This window comes from Panthera uncia (assembly GCF_023721935.1).
Source record: "Panthera uncia isolate 11264 chromosome B3 unlocalized genomic scaffold, Puncia_PCG_1.0 HiC_scaffold_1, whole genome shotgun sequence".
Taxonomy (NCBI): domain Eukaryota; kingdom Metazoa; phylum Chordata; class Mammalia; order Carnivora; family Felidae; genus Panthera; species Panthera uncia.
The window spans coordinates 88,239,781-88,248,084 of NW_026057582.1; the positions used below are offsets into that span (position 1 = coordinate 88,239,781).

Below are 8,304 nucleotides of genomic sequence, written 5' to 3' on the forward strand. Positions count from 1 at the left end.
AATAGACAGTTACTTTTTTATTTTTTCAACTCAAATTCATCCTTATAAACATGTGCGAAATTAAACCAATTAAAGAGTGAGCATATGTGCATACTGACAAAATATGCCAATATTTAGTATTTAATGTGTTACGGGTCCATAACAAAACTCAACAAAAGGTAGTCTTAAAATGTATCACACTATTTCTACACATAAAACATACTTTCTACAGAGCACTTCCCGGGCTGCGGACACCGCTCTGTGGGAGGAAGGAGCCCAGAGATCAGCCCACTGCTGCACCTGTGTCAGATCCCTCTGGTCTGACTGAACCCAGTTTGGCCTGCTCAGCCTCAGCAGCGGCAGGCCGCAGCTCCTACTGGAAATTACACGACACAGAATATTTGGGGTGAGTGACATCTTCTTGAAAGACCTTCGAGAATTACGAAAGGAAAAAAAAATAATGCATTTAAGAAAGTGGTAAAGTTTGGAAAGGGGAGGGAAAAAAAAATCCCTGATATTCAACTTGGCTGAATGCTTAGATGTCGGTGGACATGAATAGCCAGGGGTCTGACAGCAATAAAAAGGACTATGACCCAAATTGTGAGGAGGAGGAAGAAGATGAGGACCCCGGGGGCACAGAGGTCTACTATGTGGGAGTAGCCAGTGATGTGGAGCAGCAGGGGGCCAACGCCTTTGATCCTGAAGAGCACCAGTTTACCTGTTTGACCTACAAGGAGTCTGAGGGTGCCCTCAATGAGCACATGATACCTAGCCTCTGTCCTAAAAACCACTGATGCTTACTGCCACCAGTACATTCTCCCTATGGCACTGGTATCTCATTCAGTTGCTAAACTTATATTAGTTAATTTCCACTGGCAAGTTGCAGAGATATTGGACACATACGAGTCTAATTCTGCTCAACCTCTCATTGAAGCTCAAGTTCAGCCCTGTTCCTTGAAACGTGTCCCCACAGCCCACCCCCTCATCATTGTGCAGTGTGTATGCAGTTTGCGCAGAAGGAAAACCTGCTCTCTCCTGCCTGTCAGCACTTTTGCCATAGCTTCTGGGAGCAGCCCCGTTTATACTTGTCGAGGATGGTGCGGGTGTGGGAGTCTCTTGAATGGCTCGGGATCCGCCACTCCAAACACCAGAGGACTTTGTGTGCTTCCACTGTTGCCCAACGAAGAATTAAGAGACAAATACAGGCACTACCACTTGAGGGACTATGTGGAGAGTCATTACCAGCTCCAGCTTTGCCCTGGTCCAGACTGCCTCCATGGCTATTTGGGGACAGGAGCCCAGAGCTTGCAGAGTAGAGTGCAATAAGTGCAACCAAGTCTTATGCTTCAAGTGTCGGACGTACCGCGTCCCCACAGACTGTGCTACAATCCGGAAATGGCTCACGAAGCGTGCTGAACGGCCAACTACATTAGGGCTCATATTAAAGACTGTCCCAAGTGCGACACCTGCATTGAGAACGAAGGCTGCAATCACATGCAATGCTCCAAGTGTAAATATGACTTGTGCAGAATATGTCTAGGAGACTGTTAAGACCCATGGCAGTGAGTACTATGAGTGCAGTCGTTACAAGGAGAACCCTGACATTGTCAAGCCCAGGCAGCAAGCCCAGGCCAGGGAGGCCCTCAAGAAATACTTGTTCTACTTTGACAGATGGGAAAACCACAAGAGCTTGCAGCTGGGGGTGCAGACATACCAGAAAATTCCTGAGAAGATTCAGGATAGGGTCATGAATAATCTGGGGACCTGGAATGATCGGCAGTACCTACAGAATGCTGCCAAGCTCTTGGTCAAGAGCCAGTACACCCTGCAGGACACTTACTCTTTGCGTGTTACACGGAGTCTGGACCCAGGAAGAAGCTCTTTGAATACCAGCAGGCTCAGCTGGAGGCTGAGATGGAAAACTTGATGTGGAAAGTGGAGTGTGCAGACAGAAACGACAGAGGGGACACAGAGAACTGGACAGATGCACATAGCAGTGGAAGAGAAACTGGCTGAAGGATTCCCATGACAGCTAGGTTGGGACATGGATGTGACGGCATGAGGGAGATGTGGTTGTGAGATCTCCCAGCTGCCATCCTGTATGCTGTAGGCTTTGCCTTTCAGGACCCAGGCAACAGCTGAGGCCCACACTCCTGAGAGACACTGGCCACACACGACTCGGTTGATTTCTGTTTTCTTCTCATCTTTTTGTGTTTTGTTTCTACTAGGGTAAAGGACATGTTGAACTGGCCTCTTGTCAGGACTTTTAATCCCCCCTGGGTGGTTGCTGGTAGGGAAAGTTTTTTTTCTGAATGACTATTAATAGTTTTACAACCTATATAGTTTTCAAAGTTTCTATAATTATACAAAAAAATAAGCAAACCACAGAATTATACAGAATCCTTTAAAAAATAAATTGGCATTTGTGTGTTTAAAAAAATACTCTGTACAGAGTTCAATGATATTTGTTTAACTGAGCTCAATTCACATTGCTATTCACACGTTTTAGATGATACTGAATTTAAAAACATTTAAAAGCCATCTTCAGATTGAGGGATTACTTATTTGCCAGAGGAAGGATATTAAGTCCCTCAGAGAAATATAAACTCACAAGTCTGTTTTCTGTGCTGCCCGATACGATGTTTTCTGCAATTTCTTCTAGATCTGTACAAATCTTAGTCAGTAGACTTAGACTCAAATATTATTAGGAAGGATTCACCCTCTGTTTGGGGAAAACCAGTTTAAATTTGTATATAACAGAAAAGCTTCCCTAGATGATTCAATTGTTAGCACAATTTTCTTCAGGAACCAAAGAATTTAAAAAGAATTACCTTGTGGACACTGTATGCTTTGTTAATTAAATTTCGTATAAGTCATACTTAAGTCCTTTCTATCATTGTGAATAACATTTACTCAATTTTATGGTATTCCTAAATAAACCCAATCTGACTTAATTCTTATTTGTCTCTCCCAAAATCCTTTACTTAGCTTATCACTACAGGGAATCAAAATTAGACCTATGTATAATGACTTTGTATTTATACCCATTGCATACTCACTGGCCACACTACCTTGTCTGACTGTTAGCATGTGAAAACACTCTCCCTACTTGAATCCAGACCTTTATCAGCTATGCTCACTAGGGTTCCCTGATTTAAAAGAAAAGCATCAGGATTACCCTGGGATCCACCGTGATAAAGCCTCCAATTCCCCATGAATCTAATGTAGCTTCTTCCACTGTTAATGAGAAGGTCCTTCGGACAGCTTCAGTTGAAGTGAATGTTTATGCCCAGAAATTCCTTTATCATTAAATATAACAACTGCACTGACCACACATTTCTTTGTGTTCAGTGTTGCCAAATTACAGTTTATTCTACTGCATACACTGTACTTCTCTAACCCCCTCCATATTTAGCCTAAACCTAGGAGTAGTCATTTTATACCTAACTAGATGCTAACAGATGAAAGTAAAAAGATGCCAAGAAATAGAATAATCTCATCTGCTCGAGAGAGAGAGAGAGAGAGAGAGAGAGAGAGACAGAGACAGAGACACACTTCAGGTTAATTCAAAATTGTTTATCAGAAATAATCATAAGACCATTGAAAGCATGATAACCTTGAGTGTTCAGCAATTGTGTGTTTTGCCCAGCAATCACTTATTGAGTATGTCCTGTGAGTATCACTGCAGTAGGCATTGTGAGAGATACAGAATATATTAACTGAGTCGTAAAGTAAGTCCACAAGTGACTGGTGAATTTGGTCTCTAAAAGAGTAGCATATTTGCCTCATGGTTGACTGTGGCATTGAAGATAAAACTGGAGGCCCAGGGTCATGCTGTTTGTCCTTGAGTCACTCACTGTCACTCACTTTCTGGTTGGGGGAGTCACTGATTGGTAAATAACTACAGATCCCTTCATGGGATGAGGGCAATGATTAGAAGGGATCACCTTCTGGAAGCTTTGATAGCAGTTATAATTCTGCAAGTATGCCAGCATTAACTTTTCTCCACTGTCTGACCCTCCATGTAGGATATCCAAGAGTTATACAGCATATCCTTAATATTCCTTTTTTTCTTTGTACCCTTTGTATGAACCTTCCTTATTCTGATGGTTTCCCGTTTTGGTTTTAAAATGGTGAATTTGTTCATTTGTCTAAGAGGTTAGTGTCCTTTGCTGCTGGGTCTTCCCTTTGCATCCACAATAGCAAATTTTATCTGCTTCGTGGACATTCACATTTGCTTAATCTCAAGGTGACGTCCTTTTTTTGTTTTAACTGGGACAGTGGCCTAAATTATTGTGCGTTTTTTTTTTAATGTGGGTCAATTTTCTTTTTAATTTCTCCCACTCTCAGGAGTAAAGGGTGGACCTGCTTGGGGTTCTATATATTGGGCTAGTCTCAACTGAGGTCACATAGCCTGGATGAGATCATACAAAATGTGAAATTCCAGGAAAGTTAGCTTCAGCTAAAACCCTATAGGGCCCATTTGCAGGCCATCAACTTTCATGTCAAATTCAAACCCAAACATTAGAGACTACAGGGTCACATCATAACCTCAGGGTTAGCAGTGGAGAGAATGCTTAATGATGTCCTGTCTTTCAACTCCTAGTGATTTAATCACACTGTCTTTTATCTTTTATGATGATGAGTTATTGTGAAGCTCTGCCCCCTTTAGGTAAGGCCAATGTTTGAGGCAGCAATAAATTTTCCAAATTCCATTGTCCAGGGTTTGAATTCTCTTTCCACTTTCATAGCTCTCCATTTGTACACAGGTACTCTAAAAGTCATTGAAGACCATGAATTCTACTCTTACATTGTCCCTTGCCTACAGTATGTTCTCTAATTCTCCCAGGTAATTTCCCAGTTTTCCTCTAGGTAGACAGCTTGTCCCTAAGAATTTGAAGGCAATTTTTATTGAAGACTATTTTTAGGAGGCAAGCATAATTTCAGCAGTGGAAAAATACAGGAGATATAGAAAGACAGATCTTCCCATCATCTATGGTTCTGTTCTAGACACTACCTCTGTGGTTTGAAATACATAATTGAGGGAATCATCTTTAGTTTGTTACTTTGGGTATCCACCAGACAATGATTAAATTTTAGAAATGCTAAACCTTCTGTCAGTTAGGCTCAAAAAATATGTATTGGTGCTATTATTTGTTTCACACTGTCTTAGGTTTGTAACTGAATTGTATAAGTCAGTATAAGACATTATTCTATTTTCTAAGCTTGTAAACAGGTTTTTGTAAAAAAAAAAAAAAACAAACTTAAAAATCAAATCAGAGAAAGATAAACAGACTGTATAAATACATACTAGAATGTATGGTGTAAACAAGTGCTACATGCTTTAGGAGACAGGAAATTAATGTTTTGTGGAGAAATCATGGTAGATGACCTGGACAAGTTCTGAGTCATAACTGATCTTAAAGGGTAAGTCCAATAATGAAAAGAGTAATAAAGCACATTGGCATTCTAGATACATTATCAAAAGTGTTGACATGGTGTTCTCTTTATTCTAAATCTCTAAACGAGTATTATTTTAGACAAATCTTTAAAACAGTCTGAAAGCAATGATGTCCTTCTGTCACCTGATGATGAATGAGATGCTTATTGGTATCCTTTTCCTTTCTAAAATGGAACTACACATAAACATAAGTATAGATAACCCATACATAAATGGACCTAAAACAGATAATAAACAATTCTTTAGATCATGAAGTAGCTAAAGTAGAAATGATGGGAGAAAGTCTAGAATAGTCTATAGACTATTTACCCTTATCCCCACTCACTGTTTTATGGTTCAACAACAGGCATGTTTGGAGCAGTTATGGTCAGCTAAGAAGGTGTGCAAGGGTAATTATCCTTAGGTTCTTACCTCATTTTCTGAATGTACGCAATTTGTCTTAAAAACATCAAATAAAGTCCTTAAAAAATTATAGAAAAACTGAGAATGGTTCTGAAATGTGTGAATAGACCCCATTATGAGGGAATTGCCATTCCAACACAGACTGGCATGGGATAAAGGAAGATCTATCTATGGAAGTTGAAGAAAGAGATAGTCAAAACAAAACAAAGGCAGGAGCTACTCTTGGCTAAACAATCATTATTTTGAGAGAAATCATTAGAGTTCAACTTCAAAACCAGAATGTATATATAACCTTGTAGTATAATTTAATAATTTAAATATGGTTCTATTAGGCAATTAGAATATAATTCAGAGTATTAGTCATTCTTTTTTAAAGGTGAAATGATCACCACAATCAAGCTAATTAACATATCCCTCACGTCACATAGTTACTATATGCTTTTAAATTCTTTTTTTTTTTATTTTGGTTTGTGATGAGAACACTTAAGATCTATCCTCTTAGCAAATTTCAAGTATATAATGGAGTACTTCTAATGTACTCACCATGCTATATGTTATATTCCCAGAACTTACTCATCTTGCATAACTGAACATTTGTGTCCTTTGACCATATCTCCCTATTTACTTTTCACCCTAGCCCCTGACAACCACCATTCTGCTCTTTGCTTTAATGTGCTTGACTATTTTATTTTATATTCCACATAAGTGGTATCATGCAGTATTTGTCTTTCTGTGTCTGGCTTAGTTCACTTAGCATAATGCTGTCCAGATTCATCCATTTGTCACAAATGGAAGGATTTCCTTCTTTTTTTATGCCTCAATAGTATTCTGTTGTGTATTATAATGCTACATTTTCTTTATCCATTTATTTGTCAATTGACATTAAGGTTGTTTCTGTATCTTGCCTATTGTGAACAGCACTGCAGTGAAATGGGGATGCCCATATCTCTTTGAGATAGTAATTTCATTAACTCCACATATTATACCCAGAAATAGGTATTGTTGAATCCTATGGTAGTTCTTTTGTTTATTTGTTTATCTGTGTACACACACATGCACACACACACACACATATAAGTTTTCAGTTTTATTTAAATTCTAGTTTGTTAATATACAGTATAATATTAATTTCGGGTGTAGATTTAGTGATTCATTATTTACATACAACAACCAGTGCTTATCACAAGTGCCCTGCTTAATACCCATCACCTATTTAACCCATCTCCCCACCCACCAATCCTTTATCAACCATGTGTTCAGGGGCACCTGGGTGGCTCAGTCCGTTGGGCATCCGAATTTGGCTTAGGTCATGATCTCACGGTTGGTGGGTTTGAGCCCCACACTGGGCTCTGTGGTGACAGCTCAGAGCCTGGAGCCTGCTTCAGATTCTGTGTCTCCCTCTTCTCTGCCCCTCCCTGACTCCTGCTCTATTTCTCTCTGTCTCAAAAATAAATAAATATTTAAAAAAAATTTAGAAATGTTTGTTTGTTCTTTATAGTTTTATGATTTGCCTCTCCATCTGCCCCCCCCCCCATGTTCATCTGTTTTGTTTCTTTTTTAAATTTATTTATTTATTTTTGAGTTACTTCACCTACAGTGCAGTATTGGTTTCAGGAGTAGAATTTAGTGATTCATCACTTACATATAACACCCAGTGCTTATCCCAACCAGTGCTCTCCCTAATGCCCATCACCCATTTAGCCTATCCCCCCACTCCCCTCTCCTCTAGCAACCCTCAGTTTGTTCTCTGTATTTAACAATCTCTTATATTTACCTCCCTCTCTGTTTTTATCTTATTTTTGCTTCCCTTTCCCTATGCTCATCTGTTGTGTTTCTTAAATTCCACATATGAGTGAAATCATATGATATTTGTCTTTTCTGAGTTATTTTGCTTAGCATAAGAGTCTCAAGCTCCATCCACATCATTGCAAATTGAAAGATTTCATTCTCTTTTATGGCACACTTTACCCATTCATCAGTCCATGGACATTTGGGCTCTTTCCATGATTTTACTATTATTGATAATGCTGCTCCAGGGTGTATATATGCCTTCAAATTAGCATTTTTGTATCCTTTGGGTAAATACCTAGTAGTGAAATTGCTGCTGTAGGGTAGTTCTATTATTAACTTTTTGAAGAATATCCATACTATTTTCCACAGTAGCTACACCGGTTTGCATTCCTAGTAACAGTGTAAGAGGATGCCCCTTTCTCTGCATCCTTGCCAACACCTGTTGGTTTCTTGTGTTATAATTTTAGCCATTCTGACAGGTGTGAGGTGATATCTCATTGTCGTTTTGCTCTGTATTTCCCTGATTCCCTGATGACGAGTGATGCTGAGTATCTTTTCAGGTGTCTGTTAGCCATCTATATGTCTTCTTTGGAAAAATGTCTATTCATATCTTCTGCCCATTTTTTAACTGAACCATTTGTTTTTTTTTTTTTGGGGGGGGGGGAGGTTAA

General features: G+C 39.3%; 1 pseudogene; it reads left to right on the top strand.

The window, feature by feature from the left end:
• The first annotated feature begins 518 nt into the window (after positions 1-518).
• LOC125910381 (E3 ubiquitin-protein ligase ARIH2-like) lies at positions 519-1,995 on the top strand (annotated as a pseudogene).
• Positions 1,996-8,304: the final 6,309 nt, after the last annotated feature.